A 21734-nucleotide genomic window follows, 5' to 3' on the forward strand; every position below is an offset into this window, starting at 1 on the left:
GAAATGTCTTGCCTGACACATCCCGGGATCGCATTTACCTTTTTCACAGCCACATCCCATTGGTGGCTCATAGTGATCCTGTGATCAACCCACATGCCCTGGTCTCTCCCCTTCTCTGTTACTTCCAGCTGATGAGCCCCCCAGCTTGTAGCAGAAGTTCTTCAGATCCTAGGCGTCTGACCTTACGCGCTCTACTGTTGAATTTCATTCCATTTCTGTCACTCCAGTCTTCAAAGTCATCCAGATCTTCCTCTGTACTGACGATGCCTCCCACAGTGTCATCAGCAGATTTCATTAACACTCTCCTGCTTTTTGTGCCATGGTCATTAATAAAAATATCAAATAAGAAGATTGATCCTAAGACCAATCATTGAGGAACTCTGCCAGTAACCTCTTTCCCGGCTGATGATTCACCTTTCAGCACAATCTGTTGCCTTCTTCCTTTTAGCTAATTCCTTATCCATCTTACAATGCTGATACTGATTCCCATTTCTCTCATTTAACAAATAATTTCCCATATGGTATTGTGATCAATTTGTCGAAGTATGAATATATTCGATTTGCTGCACTTCCTGTATCTAAAAAAATCAGTTATTTTCTCCAAGAAGAAAGTCAGGTTAGTTTGATATGATCTACCTTTGGTAAGTCAGTGTTAGATTACATCCCCTTTACCTCTCTGAATTAACCTCTCAATCTTTTAACCCTTTTTTCCTTCACAATTTGCTCTAAAACCTTGACTTCTACTGAGCTCAGACTAACAGGTCTGTAACTGCCCAGGTCACGTTGTTTGCCCCTTTTTCTTAAATATCTGTGTGATGTTAGCTGTTCTCCGATCATTGCACATTTTCCTACTGTTTTGAAACTCAAAGGCAACTGTGCTGTACTCCTTCATGAGAATGCAACTGGCCATACGCAGAAGGGAAACTGACTTCTCAGTTTTCATTATTCAATGTGAGAGAAATGCAAAGAGCAAATCACTAGCATAAATAGGGAAAAGTAAATTTAGGCTTTTTAAGATTATTTCAGATTGAAAATTTGATGGTGGCATCTGTCACGCCAGGTAGAGAAATATATATAAAAACTTTATCGGACAAGGTTCCTTTTAAATGGCATACCTTCTCCCACCAAAGTTGAGTTGTCTTTAACAAGGGTAAAGCGTATATCTGTCCTGTGTGATCCATATAGTTTGGATGAGATTTAAAAGTAGAGGTCCTGACTACTTGGAATTGTTACAAAAAGACAGATGGGGTCTTTTAAGAGAAGAGCCCTGGCTTTGTTCCAAAACAAAATTCCACCCATCCTCATTTCTCACTGGGATTCTTCTTCACTTCCTGTCCCAAATAGTTGTGCGGTGTTATGTCCTATTAAACAGCTGATGCTGTTTCTTGTGCCTGTCAGTAGTAGCTAAAGTGACCCTTTGGAAAATGTAGTTCATACACAGTATCTATTTGTAAATTACTCTGAGATCTGTTGGGGTGAAGGTTGTATTAAATGTCAATTGTTGGGTTTTTCATGCAGTGTAGTTCAACTACATACATAGGCGCCGACTCTGTGGGTGCTCCGGGGCTGGAGCACCCACGGGGAAAAATTGGTGGGTGCTCTGCACCCACCGGCAGCTCCCCAACCTCCCCCAGCTCACCTCCCCTGACCATGCTGACGAGTCCTGCTTCTCCCTCTCCCTCCCAGTGCTTGTGCTGTTTCGCGCCGCAAGCGGTGGGAGGGCGGGGGAGGAGGAGGAACGTGGTGTGCTTGGGGAAGAGGCGGAGCTGGGGATTTGGGGAGAGGTCTAATGGGGCGGGGCCATTGGGTGGGGAGGAGCCAGAGGCGCAAGCACCGGCTGGTGCCAAGCAAAGTTGGCGCCTGTGACTACATACATACTTTTACGTCAGTCTGGGAAACTCTTTTTAAGGTGAATTGAATCTTGGTCTTCTGTATTTGAAAAGAATGTGACTGTCAGCTAGAATGAGTTGCGTTTGTTAAACACTGAAGTAGTTGTATGGAAGAAAAAGCTGTTTTTCTGATTTTGGTCAATCCGGATTTAAAAGGTCCTGACCGTGTTGAGTCACTGACTCATTTGGCCTGAGGTAGTGTGGAGGCTTTTCTGTTAGATTTCTTTTGAAATATCGCTGTGTGACAGTCCTGTCTTCGGTGGGGCACACCTAATTAGCCGGCTGCATTGCTCCTGAAGTGCAGTACGGAGTGCAGCTGGTGAAGTCAAATTAGACGAAGCCAGCAAACCTATTGCCTTCTCTAGTCGCTGTAGCTTCTCTCTACACTCAAGCAGGAGGCCAGCTCTCACTTTTGGCCTCCAGCCAACCAGTTACATGTGGAGTGAGTCTCTGCCTCTTTCCTATTCAGAGAGTGAGGAAAGCTGCGTTGGGCGACCCTCTGACAGGCAGGGCGAGATGTTGGGGACAGGAAGGTTCTGGAATACTCTGTGGCTGCCGGGAAGTGGGCAGCTGGAGAGAGGAGCGGGATTGAATTGCGACGGCCATGGGTAGCTGCCTCCCCAGCAGGAGATGGGTGGGGAGAGAGGTGCTGGGTAAAGTCTGAGAGAAGGTGCGTCAGGGATGGGAGCACAGAGGAGGAAAGGGAAGAGAACTTGTCACCCTAAAGCAGAAGGGTCTTACTTCTTCTTCGAGTGATTGCTCCAATGCATTCCAGTTAGGTGTGCGCGCCGCGCGTGCACGGCTTCTCCGGAACTTTTTTCCCTAGCAACTCCGGCGGGCCGGCTGGCGCCCCCTGGAGTGGCGCCGCTATGGCGCTAAATATATACCCCAGCCGGCCCGTCCGCTCCTCAGTTCCTTCTTACCGCCCGTGACGGCCGGTCGGAACTGTGGAGTGCTCCTTGGCCTCCACTGCCCTAGCTCTCCTATTTTGTATATATATAGTTAGTTGTTTAGTTAGTGATTAGAGTTGTTATAGTATAGTTATCTAGGTTTTAGTAAACGGTTAAGGAGGGTTTCCCCCCCCTTTCCCTTCCCGGTGCGGGCTCATGCCCAGGGCACCGGGCTTTAAGCCCTGCGCTGTGTGCCAAAGGCCGATGCCAATTGGCGATCCACACGACGCTTGCCTCCGTTGCCTCGGAGAAGGACATCGCACCGACAAGTGCGTTATCTGTTCTGCTTTTAAGCCGCGGACACGCAAAGAACGGGACTACAGGCTTAAGCAGATCCTTATGGAGGCGTCGCTCCAACCTTCGGCACCAGCGGTGCCGGCGCCGAGAACCTCTTCGGTGCAGAGCGCACCAGCGGCACCAGCCCGCTCCGGTACCGAGGCCCCGCAGGCTCCGCCTCCGGCGCCGAAGACCCGGCACCGCTCACTTTCGCCGGCAAGGAAGCGCAAGCTCACTAAGGCAGTAGCTAAGTCCCGGGCTGCAGACTCAGCTAAAGTGCTCGTGCCGCCTGCGCCCACAGTGGTGACTGTGCGCAGGGCAGACACCGTGCCGTTGACTCCGCAAGAGCCGTCGAGTCCGGCACCGCCACGCTCCCCGGCACCGTCCGGTGCTGAGCCAAGACTGCCGACGACGCCGGAGACGTACTCCTCCGCGCGTGAGCTGATACAGCTCGTAGAGGCACCGAGCCCCCGGCGCCGCCGGTGTGGGCTGTCCCGTCGGCAGGAAAGCCGGCGATGATGGTCCGACCGCCATCCACGGACCGCCGGCACGGTCGACGCTCTCGGTCCCGCTCAGGCTCCAGGAACCGGCGTCGTTCACCGTCTACCCGTTCGAGATCTCGGCACCGCTCTCCGTCGCGGTACCGATCGCCATCTCGCCGCCGGTCGCAGTCCCGGTACCGATCGTCATCTCGGTACCGGTCGCACTCCCGGCACCGGTCCAGGTCTCGATCGCCGTCGCGTCGACACCGCCGGAGGTCCCCGTCTCGGCACCGTTCTCGGCACCGGAACTCCCGCAGCCGCTCCCGGCACCGCAGGTCCGGCTCCCGGTCGAGCTCCCGGCACCGGTCGAGCTCCCGGCACCGCGGGGACCGATGGTCGCGGTCACCCTCTCGGTACCGGACGCACGGACATCGGGCCTCCATACCGCCTGGTGATATCCCACGGGCCTCGATTTCGGGCTCCGCCCCGCCCTGGCCGTCTCGCCCGGCATCTGTCGCCTCTGGCGCGGACGGCACCGGCTCATTGCCACCAACCCCACGCGACCACCCTCAAGGGGCTCAGCAGTGGGGCTTCTGGGTGCCCTGGGGTCACCATGAAGCGCAAGTCATTCCGCTTCCCCCAAGAGACGTGGCCGCGGAGCGCAGAGTTCCCGAAGCGACGATCAGTCGCCCCCCGGAGTCACCTCTCCGCGAGCCCTCGATGCCGCAGGACCGCCAGTCCCCGGTACAGCCTGCCCCAGCCGAGGCGCCTCTAACGGCCCCTCCCATGGAAACTATCGGACAGGCTATGTCCTCGTCATCGTCCCCGGACGAAGCGGTGGCTGGGACTTCTGCCAAAGACCCGCCCCCCATAGACCTTAAGGCCCACCAGGAGCTACTCCGTCGGGTCGCGACGGCCATGGGCCTCCCGGTGGCAGAGGTCCAAGAGGATGAGGACCCCATTACTAATGTGGTCGGCTCGGACACTCCTGTGCGCGTGGCGTTACCTTTTGTTAAGACTATACAGAAGAACGCTGCCACGCTCTGGCAAACGCCCGCGTCCATCCCTCCCACCGCTCGAGGGGTAGAACGGAAGTACTCAGCCCCCCCCATGGGCTATGAGTACTTATACTCGCACCCAACCCCGGACTCGCTTGTTGTGCAGTCTGTGAACGGCCGAGAACGGAATGGCCAACCGGCCCCGGCGCCCAAATCTAAGGACGCTCGGAGGATGGACCTGCTAGGCCGTAAGGTCTATTCCGCGGGCGGCCTGCAGATGCGAATAGCCAACCAAATGGTCCTTCTAGCCAGGTATGTGTTTGACATCATGGCATCCCTGGCAAAATTCACCGAGCTCCTGCCGACGACTGCCCGCCAAGAGTTCTCGGCAATGCTCGAGGAAGGGAAGAAGTCCTCCCGTTCGTCCATTACGGCTGCCCTCGACGCGGCGGACTCGGGAGCGCGGACAATAGCAACAGGGGTGGCGATGCGACGCATCTCATGGCTGCAATCCTCCACGTTACCACAGGAGGTGCAGTATACGCTGCAGGACCTGCCGTTCGACACGAAAGGGCTGTTTTCCGAACAGACCGATTCGCGCATACAGACCTTAAAAGATGGGCGTATTGCCATTCGAACCCTTGGGATGCACACGCCGGCTCCACAACGCAGGTCTTTCCGGCAGCAGCCCCCTCGGTCCTTCCAGCAGCAGCGTTATCGACCGTATACGCCCAGACGTCCTGGCCAGAATCACAGACGGCCTTCGGGTAACCGTCAGAACCAGTCCCAGGCCTCTTCCAAGGGCCCTCAGGGGTCCAAGCAGGCCTTTTGATGGGACGCCCGAGGACGGCACATCACTCTCCCCCTCGGATCCTCCCCGTTTGTTCTCCAACCGCCTCTCCTATTTTCGTTCGGCGTGGTCCCGAATAACATCGGACAACTGGGTTCTTCAGACAGTCCAGTCGGGATACCGTCTACAATTTGTTTCGCCCCCTCCTTCCCACCCACCCTCCCTGTCCCTCTTCAGGGACCCCTCTCACGAGCAAGTCCTTTTACAAGAGGTACAGACTCTACTGAGCGTGGGTGCCATAGAGGCAGTGCCTCCAGACAGGCGGGGCAGGGGATTCTATTCCCGTTATTTTCTCATCCCCAAGGCGAAAGGAGGGCTGCGTCCTATCCTGGACCTTCGAGAGCTGAACAAATACCTGCTCAAGCCCAAGTTTCGCATGGTCACCCTGGGGACCATCATTCCCTCTCTGGATCCGGGAGACTGGTTTGCCGCCCTCGACATGAAGGACGCTTACTTCCATGTCGCAATTTATCCCCCTCACCGGCGTTACCTTCGCTTTCTCGTCAACAACGACCACTACCAGTTCGCCGTGTTACCTTTCGGACTTGCCACGGCACCGCGGGTATTTACAAAGTGCATGGCAGTGGTAGCGGCGGCCCTCCGTCGTCGTCAGATGCATGTCTACCCCTATCTGGACGACTGGCTGCTTCGGGGGCAGTCACAAGGGCTGGTGCAGCGCCAGGTAGCGGAAATCCTGTCCCTCTTTCAACACCTCGGGCTGCTTGTCAACGCCGAGAAGTCTACCTTGCTTCCGGCACAGCGGGTGGAGTTCATTGGCGCGGTTCTCGACTCCTCTGCGGGCCGCGCCTGCCTGCCGCGGTCTCGACACCTGACAATGGTCTCCCTCATCCGGGAGCTCGTCAACTTTCCGACCACGACGGTGCGGTCGTGCCTCCGCCTCCTGGGTCACATGGCATCGTGTACTTATGTCACCGCGTACGCGCGGCTCCACCTCCGTCCGTTCCAGTCGTGGCTGGCGTCGGTGTACCGCCCGCATCGCGACCACATCGACATGGTGGTCACGGTCACCAAACCGACCCTCGAGTCCCTTCGTTGGTGGCTCGATCCGGAGATCGTCTGCGCCGGAGTGCCGTTCCACCTGCCTCGTCCGTCCGCGACACTGACCACGGACGCCTCGGCACTCGGTTGGGGGGCTCACCTGGGTGGCCTTCACACTCAAGGCCGCTGGTCGCCCCAGGAGCTCGCTCTCCACATCAATGTCCGCGAGCTCCGAGCGATCCGCTTTGCATGTCACACCTTTCGGGCCAACCTGCAAGGCCGCTGTGTGACAGTGTGCACGGACAACACAGCGGCAATGTTCTACGTGAACAAGCAGGGCGGAGCCCGCTCGTCCCCCCTCTGCAAGGAGGCGATCCTCTTGTGGGACTTCTGCGTGACCCACTCCATTCACCTGGAAGCGTCCTTTCTTCCGGGAGTGCAGAACACGCTGGCCGACCACCTCAGCAGGTCGTTTCTCTCCCACGAGTGGTCCCTCCGTCCCGACGTTGCACACACGATTTTCCAGAGGTGGGGGTTTCCCCGGGTCGACCTCTTCGCCTCCAAGGCGAACAGGAAGTGTCTCCAGTTCTGCTCGTTCCGGGGGCACTCGCCGGGCTCTCTGTCAGACGCTTTCCTCTATCCGTGGCAGACTCACCTCCTCTATGCCTTCCCTCCGTTTCCACTCGTGCACAGAGTGCTCCAGAAGCTTCGGAGGGATCGAGCCACCATGATACTTGTGGCTCCAGCCTGGCCGCGGCAGCATTGGTACACCCTGCTGCTCGAGCTCTCCGTTCGGGAGCCCATCGCCCTCCCATTGTGGCCGGACCTCATCACGCAGGACTTCGGCAGACTCCGCCATCCGAACCTGCAGTCCCTCCATCTTACAGCTTGGTACCTGCGTGGTTGACCCACGCAGAGAGGGACTGTTCGGCGGCAGTACAGCAAGTCCTGCTAGAGAGCAGAAAGCCTTCCACCCGCACCACCTACATGGCGAAATGGAAGAGGTTCGCGCTCTGGTGTGACCAGCAGGGGCTCAACCCTTTCGTGGTACCTGTCACTACCATCCTAGACTACCTATGGTACCTCAAGGAGCAGGGTCTGGCGGTTTCCTCCTTGAGAGTCCACCTCGCCTCGGTGTCCGCCTTTCGTCCGTCGGTGGAGGGTCGAACCATCTTTTCCGATCCGATGGTCTCCCGCTTCCTGAAGGGCCTCGACCGCTTATACCCGCCAGTGCGCCGCCCGGCACCGACCTGGGACTTGAACCTCGTCCTGGCCAGACTCATGTGTCCACCATTCGAGCCTATGGCCACGTGTTCTCTCCTCTACCTCTCCTATAAGACGGCCTTCCTGGTTGCCATAACATCGGCACGGAGAGTCTCGGAGCTCCGAGCGTTGACGGTGGGCCCCCCCTACACCGTCTTTCACGCGGATAAGGTGCAGCTTCGTCCTCACCCGGCCTTCCTACCAAAGGTGGTCTCGGCCTTCCACCTTAATCAGGACATCTTTCTCCCGGTCTTCTGCCCGAAGCCCCATGCTTCGCCCCGGGAACAACAGCTCCACACCCTCGACGTCCGTAGGGCGCTGGCGTTCTACATCGACCGGACAAGGTCCTTTCGGCGTTCCACCCAGCTCTTCATCGCAGTCGCTGATCGCATGAAAGGCGAGCCGGTCTCTACCCAGCGCATTTCCTCCTGGGTGACTCAATGCATCAGGTCATGCTATGAGCTGGCTCACGTGACACCATGCCGACTCACCGCTCATTCTACGAGAGCGCACGCATCGTCCGCCGCCTTCCTGAGCCATGTCCCCATCCAGGACATCTGCAGAGCGGCTACCTGGTCTTCGGTCCACACCTTCGCCTCCCATTACGCGTTGGTACAGCAGTCTAGAGACGACGCAGCCTTCGGCTCTGCGGTATTGCACTCCGCCACGTCTCACTCCGACCCCACCGCCTAAGGTAAGGCTTGGGAATCACCTAACTGGAATGCATTGGAGCAATCACTCGAAGAAGAAAAGACGGTTACTCACCTGTAGTAACTGGTGTTCTTCGAGATGTGTTGCTCCAATCCATTCCAGACCCGCCCTCCTTCCCCACTGTCGGAGTAGCCGGCAAGAAGGAACTGAGGAGCGGACGGGCCGGCTGGGGTATATATTTAGCGCCATAGCGGCGCCACTCCAGGGGGCGCCAGCCGGCCCGCCGGAGTTGCTAGGGAAAAAAGTTCCGGAGAAGCCGTGCACGCGCGGCGCGCACACCTAACTGGAATGGATTGGAGCAACACATCTCGAAGAACACCAGTTACTACAGGTGAGTAACCGTCTTTTTCATATGTAAAAACATGTCCCTTCTCCTCCCATCCCCATTTTGTCCAATAGACAGTAGGAACTTCTGTGGAGGGACTCAGTCTGTTTTGGGGCTGCAGGGTGCGACATTCCTAGCACCGAGGTGTTTTACTTAGGGGTCTACAACTACTGGAATAAGGAAATCTGGGTTAAGCACAAATGTAGCCAGGAATTTTTGGAGTGCAGATCAGCAGCTCGCCTGCAAGGCGGTGAGTAGCAACATTATGCTTGTCTAGGCTGTGAATTTGCTTGGCCTAGGTTTCTGGACAACAGGCTGTTCCTGGCCTGATGCCAAGTGAGTGTGTTCTTTGTACGTGCATGTTTTGGAAGTTAGATGGTGACAGGTGAAATTTAACGTGAGATGGTTTTAAAAGGATACAGGCTCCTGCTGTGGTTTCTGTATCATGATCCCTCATGATCGTGTATCTGACATTACAGTTAAAAGAGCACCCTCAATTTAAAAATCACACTTCTGTCTGTGTTATTGTAAGTGTCACAAGGAGGCAAAGATTAATACAGCTCAGATCAGAGAGAAACTAATATTGTTATATCTCACCATTTATGTGCATGATAGCCCTCTGTGAATAGTCAGTTCACTTCTCCCCCCCTTCATAAATTTTTCCCCTTGCTGAAAAGACCTTGTATACATCAATAGAGCAGCAGAAAATCCTTTTTTAAAATCTTTTAAACAGGAATTATTTAAATATTTGAGGGCATATTTAAATTATTTAAATTTAAACACATTTTTTAAAAATTAGATAAATAAAAATGAGGTGGAGGTTGTTCCTTCAATAATGTTGACCTATCTTTTAAAACTCTGAGAGCTGTGGATGAAAAGCACTGTATCGGTGCTAAGTATTTTCAGACTCTGGATTATGGGCATGATAGGATGAGTTAAGGGTGTTGGTGCCGGTCTAGACTCTTGTGCTCTTGCTGTGAATTTCTTTTGTGGATTTGAGAGTCTGACCCTGAATCTTAAACGCAGGTTTTGTGGTTTTATAATGAGAGAACTGTAAATCGCATGCTGATCTGCTTCAAAGCTTATAAAGCACCTTGTGTGGTGGTGGTGGTTTTTGATAGCTCATCAGACACATAGATGCAAGTGAGCTCAGGGCTGGGATTCACTCCTGGCCAAATTCCACCCTTGGATGTGCATTTACAGTTCCAACTGATTTCATTGCATCCAAGGGCAGAATTTAGCACCAAGTACTGTAGTTTTTGTCCTCATTTTTTTTTTAAACATGATTTCACCCACTATCTGAATATCCTGGTGAATTATTTTGCTCCTTAACTATTTTAGATTATATAGAAGTAACTTCAAGAATAAGCATCTCAAATTGTGTATTAAATTATAGGGATCTTGCACACTTTTTCCCTGCATGTCCTTTTATACTTTTTTCACACTCAGCTAAGCAAGAGAATCCTGCGTGATGATGGAGTGACATGATCACTTGCAGTTCTGAACAAAAGTGCTTCCCTGATGGTGGTGACATAGTGGTTTGAAATAGATTAGTATTGGGAAAGTCTCATTAGCAGGTAAAAGCCATATGTGTACCTTGCCTAGATGAAACTGTATCTATATTATCTGCTGGCTGTTCAGTGGGATGTGTGGAATGAGTTTGAATCTCATTCCATTCCTAGTTTACAGGAGTCTTCATCACGAAAACTGCTATCACAGTTGGTTCTGTAAGATCCCGTTATCGGCAGTCTCAGCAGAGACGCTAAGAACTACCTCTCTCTCTTCATCCTGTAGAATTGGTCCTTCCATAGCCGGTGTAAATCATGCTCTCAGAGCACAGTCTGGAGACCGCTGCTCATCCCATGTCAGTTCTGAGGATAGAACCTGGCATCTTTCACCAGCACTAAATTTACCCCTTGTTTCTTGTCTTAGGAAACAAAACTCCATGGCTATGGGTGTGGTCCGAGTGTTTTCTGACACTCAGAATTAAACAGTCTGCATCTGTGCTGCTGTGGTATGCCTAATAGAGGAGCCCTTTCTCAAGCCTCAAAGAACCAATTTATTTCAGCCATTGCTTACTGATACTGGGAAGAGTCTGTGAACCCTATACACAGAGCATGAATGGATCCTTCGTAACCTGAGACGTGGGGAAAACAGTATTTTAAAGCTGGAAGTAAGGCTCTAAAGCGGACTGCTCTTTCATACATACAGCATGCATGACAGCAGAGCTGAATTTAGTGCTTACAGGGCTAAAAATCCTCAAAGAGCCTGATTGCAATATATATAGCTATTTTAAATAGCTACCTGAAGAAGAACTCTGTGGAATTTAAAATCTTGTCTCTTTCACCAACAGAAGTTGATCAAATAAAAAATGTCCTCGCCCACCTTGTCTCATATTTAAAATATGTGCATCTAAGTAATATTGAGGGTCTGGCTTGAATATACAAGCACAGGGAAGTTCTAAATTCACTCTGACCATATTGGCTATTGCTTTAGTATACACTTGCATTCAAAAGAAGAGACAGAAGCTCTGGGGGATATAATTTTCATTGTACCAACTGCAGCTAGTCCACGTGCTGAATGAATTGCATGCAAAAAATTTTAGCTGAAAGCCTTTTATTTATATATTTATTTATTTTAAATACAAAACCCACTGTCAGGGTGGTGGTTTTTTGTAAGGTCAAAAAACATTAAAATGGCCAGTTTTTAGTTTAAAAAAAATAGTAGTAGAAAAAATCAGTTTGGTTTAAGACCTCACTTGCCAAGTTTCTTTTCAAAATTAAGAAGCCCCCTGATACCTTCAATTTGAACAGCACATGTGACTTCAGACATCTTAAGGTGGGAGTCTCAAAATGTGCATGGCCAGAGTTGTCTCCAAGTAGCAGGATTCATGGCTGAATCATTGAAGTATCCAGTATTTAACATGTCAGCTAGACTTCACACGTGTCAGGTGCCTTGGGAGGTGGGGCTAAGAGGCAGAGTTGAGGTTATTGAACTGACCACATTTCTAGATTGTCCAGTGTTTGGGGTCACTTAACTGTGAATTGCCTGTTTTCTGGTGTTTCATTTTTAAAAATGGCATTATTTTAAGATGTCTTCCCTTTGGTATCTGTAATTACAACCTTAACAAAGGTGAAGTTTTATGGCTGAGGGGACAGTATACAGTGAAACTTGCCTTAAAGAACCAGCAGGTTGCTGAGTAGAAATTAGTGTGTACAAAAAAAAATCATAAAAAGCTTTAGGACTTTTTAAAGTTGTTGATTACCACGGGTGTGTTTACTGCATGCTTCTTTCTCCTAAGACATTTATGACCCTCCCACACACATGCACAATGGGTCTCCGAAGCCCTATTATATTTATCAATTGTAGTTAAATAACTATTTCCTGTGTGTTTGAGGCATGTTGCCTTAACCTGAATTACTCCTGGTGTCTGTCTTGTCAAACTTCAGGTAATCAAAGCTTTTAATCTAACTCTTAAGGGTCTGATCCTGTAAGGTGCTGTGCTCTCATTTTGCACTGATTGCAGGGAAGGGTGAGGGTAACCAGTGGGTCCTGCAATCAAAGAGTAAAGCAGCGGTTCCTTTATTTAGGAATGGCAGTTTTATTATTCTACATGAATTACTCTGTGGTCCTGATTCATAGTAATTCTGCTAGTCAGGATCTATAAAATAGACACCATGGAAGCCAAGGATTCTCCCTTCAATTGTCTGATCATCTAAATAGCCGAAACTCAAAGGAAGGGCCATCTGCGAAGATAGGGCATGCTTAATCTTACATCAGTATGGACATCTTGTAAATATAACATTTTTATTGGTTCTGCCCTTTATCCTTAGTTACTTGAAGACCTCCTTGTCCTGTGCCTTGGTCTGGTTTGGATTGGGTCCTCTTGTTACAAAAAAAAATAAAGGAGGAAATACAGTTTCTGATCTTCATTGAACTAAATGATTAGTTATGCCTGCATACCCTGAAGTGTGATCCCATTGTCTCTGTTCTTCGATGCCCCTCCTTACTCATTTATTCCATTGATAAATTGATCCAGTTCTAATCTAGCTCAGTGACTTTGCTGCTGTTATCCTACCTCAGCTCCCACCTCTCGACTAGCACTGACCCCTCTTCTCTACCCCTCCACCCAGTCCCACTGCTGGTCTCATGGCTTCTCTGCAGCCTGCATTTCTCCAACTCATTGACACGCCATGTAATTAAGCATCAGTTGAAAACCTTGGTTTTTTTACCTTCTACCTCCTGTGTTTTTTTCTATTCATATTGATAAATATTGAACTGTTAATCACCCAAAATGCTTCAGAACATTTGTCTATGCGTGTGTGTTATAAAACATTGAGAATGACCTACTGTTTCCCCCTAGCTTATATCTATAGTCTAAATAGGATATCCAGGATGCATAGTATGGTTTTAGTTCACTCAAATCTCAAACCCATACTGGACAATTAAATGCCGCAGAAAAGAAGCAGATAGCATCTTATCCAAATTAAGTCTTTGTGAAGTGAGTGGTGGATGTAGGGATAATGTTCCATTAGAGCACGCAAGGCTTGGGGTGTTACTAATTGTATTTCTTCCCAGGCTATTCTGAGTATAAAATATCTGTTATCAATTGTTCTGGTTCTCCCCCTGCCCCATTACTGCATTTGATTAAAGTGTACGTCTTAATTTTGAGTCTGTCATTCGCTTCTCCATGGGGGCTGGGCTTATGCTGGATAGAAATGTTGGACTTACACTAAAAGCTTAGCTGTAAGTGCTGCTCTTTCTCTTAGGAGAGCCAGCTGAGCCTGCCTACTAAAAAAATATGCGCAGCCATTTGCTGTTTTGGTTTCTTTCCATTAAGGCAGCCTGCAGACTCGATCGGCTGTCCTCTGAATAGATGCCAAGAGGAAGTCAGTTGCAACCTCTGAGTGGCGGGCCAGTTAGAAACATAGGATCCGCCTCTTGAGGAGGTGGAATACCTGCACCCATGGGAGAAGCTCTCTCGTTGGCATAGGTAGTGTCTTCACTAAACACTGCAGCAGCGCAGCTCCACCCCTGCAGCACTGTAAATAAAATAAATAAATAGGTATATCTCAAATGATCTCATAGAGCTGGAAGGGACCCCGAAAGGTTTATCGAGTCCAGCCCCCTGCCTTCACTAGCAGGACCAAGTACTGATTTTGCCCCAGATCCCTAAGTGGCCCCCTCAAGGATTGAACTCACAACTCTGGGTTTAGCAGACCAATGCTCAAACCACTGAGCCATCCTTCCCCCCCTGTAAGTGTAGACAAGCGCTTACAATGAAAATACAGCCACGTTTCCAACCTTTGGTCGCACTTCCTTTTATCATTTACTTACCATTAGGGATCTTGCTGCACGAGCAGCCCGTGCTAAATCAGGTGTCTGATGGGAGAGGTGTCTTGGTACTTACTAGGGACTTTTCTGGTGTTTCTGTCTGCCAGATGGGCTTTGGAGTCAGAAAGTCTATTGAGTGGGTGCCTCAATATTGTACATTCAATTCCGACTCGAACCTGGTCCGAGGTTCATCCCAAAAGTTAATACCATATGTCACAGCTCTTGAGAAATAGACCTTCCATCTTTCTTCCCTAAGCCATCATGCTCCAAGGAGGAACTTTAGCATTCACTTGACACATGCAGAGTCCTCAAGGTCAATCTGAGCATATGATATTTTTGTAAGTCCAAGGCCTGGTTTATATTGTAGCGTAAGGCAAGAAAGCTTCTAAATGTCTGTGCCAAGGTCAGAAGTTCCCTAAGAGCCTTACTATTGCTCCTCTACTTTTCAAGGCGTGTTCCTTCGGTGCACTAGCAGCATTCTGGTTGGAAAAGTGACGTGCTTCCTCTGAGGAGACTTGCACGGTAGCCGTGTGATCAGTGATACCCAGGCCACCCAATTCTGCACCATGAGCATCCAGTCACTTGCAGGAGTTGCCTTTGGCAGAACTGCCCCCCCATAATACTCAGTATATGGGTGTGGGGGGGAGAATGTATAGAATCCCAGAATTCCTGCCTACCCCCTCCTTGATACACACAGAAAACATCCTACTGTGGGCTATAGCCGATCAGTTCAGTGGTCCCTCTAATACTCTTTGAGGTAGTTGCCTCTGCGCTCCCTGCTAAATAGGAGGGTTTTTGGGGTGGGGGAGGCGGAATGCAGCCCCCACTATTAACAGCACTGTCCAGCCACTTACTCGTATTTGCTTCCTCACTCACAACAGCGGTGGCAGCAGGGCTGTTTCTATAGATTTATGAAACCACTGCTGCGTTGGTTAGACTTGAGAGGCTGTCTTTGAAACCATACGTGCTAAAGACTGAGATTCAGATTCCCGTTTGCTCTGGGTGAGTGGTCGAGTAGTTTTCATGCCCCTTGGGCTGTAGCTCTTCAGGTATGTGCAACTGGCCGTTAGAATTTGGTGCCAGGATGGTGTGACAGTAGTCTAAGCAGATATATTGGGCGGATTACTAGCCGTGTTCAAAAAGCTTAAAGTATTGGTGTGTGTGTGTATACACACACACCCCCTAATATATATATATACACACACACACACAGTTGAACCCTGTTATGTCGCCGGCCTAGGGGTTTGCCAAAAATAGTCCAGATAACCGATGATCGAGATAAACCCCTATCCACCCCCCCACCCCTGAACTCCCCTGCCCTCTCTCCAACACCCCCTCCCTGCCCCCTTACCGCAGTGCCTGCACGTGGCTGGATCCGGCGAAGCGGGACGGGGAAGCGGGGCCGGGCGGCCGTGGACGGGACCCGGAGCCGGGCAGCCAAAGAAGCGGGACCCGGTAAGCGGGCCGGGCGGCAGGCGAAGCGGGGACCGGCGAAGCGGAGCCGGGTGGGCGGCAGGCGAAGCGGGGACCGGGTATGCGGGGCCGGGCGGCGGGGCCGGGCAGGGACCGGGTATGCGGGGCCGGGCGGGCAGGGACCGGGTATGCGGGGCCGGGCGGCGGGGCCGGGCAGGGACCGGGTATGCGGGGCCGGGTGGGCGGCGAAGCGGAGCCGGGCGGGTGGCAGGCGAAGCGGGGACCAGGTATGCGGGGCCGGGCGGCGGGGCCGGGCGGGGACCAGGTATGCGGGGCCGGGCGGCGGGGCCGGGCGGGGACCAGGTATGCGGGGCCGGGCGGCGGGGCGGGGCCGGGACCGGGTTTGGGGGGCCGGGCGGGGGGGACGGGCAGGGACCGGGTATGCGGGGCCGGGCGGGTGGCGAAGCGGGGCCGGGCGGGCGGCGAAGCGGGGACCGGCGAAGCGGAGCCGGGCGGGGGGCGGCAGGCGAAGCGGAGCCGGGCGGGGGGGCGGCAGGCGAAGCGGGGACCAGGTATGCGGGGCCGGGCGGGGACGGGCAGGGACCGGGTATGCGGGGCCGGGCGGCTGGGGACACGGTGGGTCGGGGACGCGGGGAGCCGGGCGGCTGGGGACGCGGGGAGCGGGCGGCTGGGGAACCGCGGGGCTGGAGAGCCAGGGAGCGGGCGGCTGGGGACACGGTGGGTCGGGGACGCGGGGAGCCGGGCGGCTGGGGAACCCTGTGGCTGGAGAGCTGGGGAGCGGGCGGCTGGGGACACGGTGGGTCGGGGACGCGGGGAGCCGGGCTCGAGATATTAGGGTTCGGGGAATCGACATAAGGGATGAGAAACCCATAAGACAAAGAGGGAGTTTGGCGGTTCCACTTGTAAAACGTCGACTTAATAGGGTTGGCAAGTTAACCGAGGTCGAGATAAATGGGTTCGACTGTATATATATGTGTGTGTATGTGTGTATATATATATATATAATATATATATATATATATATATAAAAAGCCAACCCACTGAAGGTAGCTGAAATGCTATAATCCTTGCTCCAAGAATTCACTCACATGGTTAAACTTTAACACCCCCCCTGCCTACTTTGCACTTTCCACTCCAGATGGAATCTGAAAACATGCATAACTGCAGTTTTTCTTACATTGTGGCTGTCAGGCTAGGGAATCTTTAATATTTAATATCTTCAAACATTATTGCAGCTGCATTAAATATTAAAGAAATTTTACGTAGACTATTCAGTTACACTGCCTGCTTCATAAAACACACGGGTAGTTTGTCAGCACAGTGAAATGAAAGATAGTTAAAATCAAAGTAAATAATAAGCAGGCACTAGAACAATGGGGCCCAAACTTTTCATCTTTACCGGTAATGAAATGTGTCCATGTCCTGCCAGGCCGGAGCCGAGCCGAGGCTACAGCTGTGGAGGGAGGCGGGGCCGGAGCAGAGCTGGGGGCAGATCAGGGCTGGGTGGTGCTTCCTCCCTGCCCCCCATGGGGACTGGTGTCTCCCCCCCCTCGATGTTCTGCCATACCCTGCTAGTGGGGCATGCCCCACAGTTAGGGGCCACTGCACTAGAGCTAGGTGGGAAACAGTTTTCCCATCCTATGGAAGATTGTTGAGAATTGCATGTTTTTCCCCTTTGCGCATCAGGACAAAACCTGAACCCTTTCAAAAAGATGAGGCTGGAGGAGCCCAATCCATCGCCAGTAGCCTTGTGGTTAGGGCACTCGTGGGATGTGGGAGCCCCAGGTTCTGGTCGCTACTGTGCCTGCTTCAGAGCAGGGAGTGGAAGCTGGACTCCCAGATGAGTGCGCTAATCCCAGGCTATTGTCTGTTCTGGGGCGCTCTCTGATTTTGAGCAGGAATTCTATTCTGGACCCGAGAAACCTTCTTGATTAAAGTTCAGTTGAAACTGATTCATGCCTGCCAGACCTCTTGGGGTTTTGATGAACCAGCATTTTCCATCAAAAGAATGTTTAATCGAAACATTCCTGGCCCACCCTAGCAAGCACCTAGGGTGACCAGATGTCCCGATTTCATAGGGACAGTCCCAATTTTGGGGTCTTTTTCTTATATAGGCTCCTATTACCCCCCCACCCGCATCCCAATTTTTCACATTTGCTGTCTGGTCACCTTGCATTTCAGTAGCTCGTTCTGTAGCGTTCCAGATGTGTGGGCTATAGCTCCTCCCAACCAGCAGATGGAGATCAACACTAGGACTTTGGATGTCATATCCTCATATAAAGGTTGACCTATCTCAGTCTTCATTTCATCTCCAGCAGGTGGAGCTGCCTGCATCTGGGCTGGTATAGAACAGGGGTTCTCAGCCTTTTTCTTTCTGAGTGCCTCCCCTTCCCCTCCTATAAAAACTCCACTGGCCACCTGTGCCACAATACGTGATTTTATGCATATAAAAGGCAGGGCTGGTGTTAAGGGGTAGCAAGCAGGGCAATTGCCTGGGGGCCCTGCAAAGCTTACATTGCTCAGGCTTCAGCCCCGGGTGACAGGGCTCAGGGCCCCAGGTGTCATCCCCATGCAGTGGGGCTGTGGCTTTCTGCTGTGGGCCCCAGTGAGTCATGCTTGGTGGACCCTCTGAAACCTGCTCGAGGCCCCCTAGGCGGTTCTGGATCCCTGGTTGAGAACTGCTGTTATAGAAGACTTCGAAGAAAGAGAAAATTCTCCCCTTTGCCCCAAAACGTGTCTCAACTCTTACAGATTTTACATGACGTAGCTTTTGCCTGTCACAGATGCAGCCATCTCTGGTGTCCGATGTGGCCAACAGCACACAGCAATGCTGCACAATAGTAGCGTCAAGTGAAGACAGCTCCCTGTAGTGTAAGCATAAAGACTGATAGCAGGGCTGCTTTCAAGGGGGAATGCCCACCAAAAAGTCACAAGTTGCATATTCAGTGTTCCAGGCTTTAGTTTACTCCTGCTCATTATCGAAGTTACACTCATGAGAACTGGGGCATTTGGGCTGTGGCTCAAACCCGCCGCAAACTCTCTCCCTTGTCAGCTAGCTCCTATGTTTTAACACTTGCTTGCTTGGAGTCATCCACGGGTTGGCTGGTTGGCATCTCATGATGTCTCTCAACAACGTGTTTGGAGGCATTTTTCAGCCAGTTGCATGCTGGCCTGCCCTTCAGGAAAAAGGTGCATGGCTGATTTTTGTATGGCTACCAACAACAGGGACCGGCATTGGAGAGCCAGGTTGTGCTTGGCCAAGTCTCAGAGGATGCATCTACATGGCATTTTGGACTGAGCCTCCGAGCCCGGCTTGACAGACTTGGGCTGGCCGGGCTCGAGCTAGCGCTCAAGAATAGTTGCAGAGACAGCGCAAATCCAGTTCTCCTGGTGTGGTGGGTTTTACGTCGTGTTACCCCCTCAGGCGTGAAATGAGCACTCGCAGCTCGTTCCTGAACGTAGGTTAATAGGGAAATGGCAATAACCACAAACAAGAAAACCTCTGGTCTTGCTAGATTGCAAATATCCTCAGACCAGATGAGACCTGATGGGACTCCTTTTATTGCTGAACGTTATTAGGCTACTTATCTTAGGGAGTCATAAGAGGGACATCCTTGAGAATGACTCTGCATGACGAATAGGGAAGAAAACAGCAGCCATCAGTTTGCGTGGATGGATGTCCCTTTTTGTTTCTTTAGGCAAAATAATCCCTTAGAAAAGCAATTTCTTCCTCCTGCCTGTGTGATTTGCAAGCTAAGGTAAAACAGGCCTTTGCTGAAGCAGAACGCTGTCATGTCATTCTGAATGTCTTAAGTCATAAACATCACGGAAGCAGGTTGGAAGGATTTTTTTTTCCACAATAACATTAATTTTTGTATGATGTACATGAGTTGTCCTAATGATAGAGATGTTCAGGGTAAATCTTTAGCGGGGGAGCGACGCATATTAATCCTAAACAGTGATTTGCATACTCTGGCATTCATAGAATCAGACCTCGGAGAGGAATATAGAGCCTGATTCTGCAGACTCATGCTTAACTTTTAGCATGTGACTACTAGTCCCTTTGAAAACAATAGTTCTTCTCACATGTTTAAACATCTGCCTAAGAGTTTGCAGGAGTGGAGTCTGTCTGTCTAGGTCTGTCTGTCTCTATCTAGGTTACTTATGCGGCCTCCCATCGCAACAGCGGTCTGAGCAATTTGGTCTCTCTCTTCCCTGGTCCGTGTTGGATTGTTCCTTACAGGATATAAGGATATCAGTGTGTAAAGCAGTATTTTCAGGCAGGGCCGGTACCCTAGCTATTCTGGGGCCCTCCTGTGTGTGTGTGTGAGGGGGAGGTGGAAGGGAGGGGCAAGGTTGACTTGGGGGGCGTGGGGAACTACCCCCCAGCACTCACCGGTGGCTGGGTCTGGGTCTGCTGGTGAGTGAGTGCAGGCCGGGCCATGCTGCAGAGCTCTGGGGAGTGGGGGCGGGGAAGGGCGTGGCAGAGCAGGGGTGGGAGCCCGGGGGAAGAGCTGGAGCAGGGGCTGGAGCAGCACACAGCTGTGCAGGACACTAGGAAATGTGGTGCCCTCAATTTCCTGGTGCCCTACACAGCTGCGTACTTTGCATATGGGTAAGGACAGCCCTCCTTTCAGGTTTACAGTCAGGAGGGTACGAATATACACTGCGGTCTACATCTTTGTATTTTGGGACAAGATTTCTTGTGGCATCAGGCAAAGCAGTTGATTGTCATCTTGCTATATCTGTGTGCTAGATTCATCCTGGTGTCACTCAAGTAGAAATACATTTAGGATAAATTTGACCCTCTGTTTAATTGCATCTGCTGTACACTGGGCCTCAAACTTTTTTTTACTGGCAACCCCTTACATGCAGTAAGCCTCTGAGTGCGACCCCCCCCAATACATTAAACACACTTTTTAATATATTTAACACCATTCTAAATGGTGGAGGCAAGCGGGGTTTGGGATGGAGGTTGACAGCGCACGACCCCCCCATGTAATAACCTCACGACCCCCTGAGGGGTCCCGACCCCCAGTTTCAGAACCCCTGTGCTATAATGGTGATTCTGCCATATGTGCGAATGGGTTTTGCCTGAGGTAGAGATTGGGTTATGCGAATAACCTGGCCGGGGATGTTGCAAGCAACAGGTTGCCGTGCGTGCATATTTATGTACACATTACAAATTGAAGTACACTCTCAATGAGTATTGCTTCCAATTTAAAATCTCCTAGTGCACTCCTCCATTCAAATCTTTCAAGGACACCTACAGATTGAGAATTATTCAAGGTCCAACATACAGCCGAAAGTTATCACTGCACTTTGACATCATAGAGTTGCTACGACATTCAGACAGTTAAGTCATGGGGAGCCAAAATGTTCCCACGTCTAGTGTCAACTGCAGGTTACCGGGTGGGAGTGATTTTGTTTTCTGATAACAAAAAATGTTCCTGAGAATGCGTAAGTAGTTGGATGGAGGCGGTATTGGGCACTGCTGAGTAATGGAACTCTTTGTGTTCCACTGCCAGTTCTGAGTTCAGGATTGCACTGGGGGAAATTATAGACCTACTTCATGTTAATTATTACGCAGCAGGATGAGGTAGACATTAAGGTTGGATGTGAAATGAATGTGAGTGAGAGAATCAGTTCTGAGCTTGGTTTTTATACCAAGGTTCAGAAAGTTGAAGAAATGCCGGATGTAAATATTATATGTAACATAGTGCTCCGATGTATATGTATATACTATAATATTTAGATGTAAATACTGTATGTTGTGGCTAACACATAGACCTTGCTATGTACTTCTGTGGGCAGGTCCATACTCATCGCGCGGGTCGACGCGGTGAGTTCGACTTCTCGGAGTTGGAACTATCGCGTCTAATCAAGACGCGATAGTTCGAACTCCCCGCGCACTCCGGTCGACTCCAGAACTCCACCACCGCAAACTGCGGTGGCGGAGTCGACCTTGGAGCTGCGGAGTTCGACCCCGCTGCGTCTGGACGGGTAAGTCAGTCGAACTAGGGTACTTCGAGTTCAGCTACGCTATTTGCGTAGCTGAACTTGCGTACCCTAGTTCGACACCCCCCCCCTTAGTGTAGACTAGGCCTGTGTAGTGAAATTTAAAACAGTATGTGGGGTTGCCTGCTTTTAACTGAATATGCAAAATGTGGATGAATTCTAAGATCTTGTCCTTCAACTTCAAATATTTTCAAAACTAGTGAAA

At 51.2% G+C, this 21734-nt stretch overlaps 1 protein-coding gene across 21 annotated transcripts in view; it reads left to right on the forward strand.

Annotated features, from left to right (window-relative positions):
* Positions 1–21734, forward strand: part of MAPT (microtubule associated protein tau) — a 112761-nt gene that overhangs the window by 24382 nt on the left and 66645 nt on the right. The window contains exon 1 of one of the 21 annotated variants that reach the window (XM_044999232.1): positions 15502–15532. The exons of the other annotated variants lie outside the window; for them this stretch is intronic. The gene's annotated coding sequence lies outside the window, so the exon portion shown is untranslated. Of the gene's footprint in view, positions 1–15501; positions 15533–21734 lie in introns of those variants that run through there. 21 annotated transcript variants of the gene reach the window in all.

This window comes from Mauremys mutica, chromosome 25, assembly GCF_020497125.1.
Source record: "Mauremys mutica isolate MM-2020 ecotype Southern chromosome 25, ASM2049712v1, whole genome shotgun sequence".
NCBI lineage: Eukaryota > Metazoa > Chordata > Testudines > Geoemydidae > Mauremys > Mauremys mutica.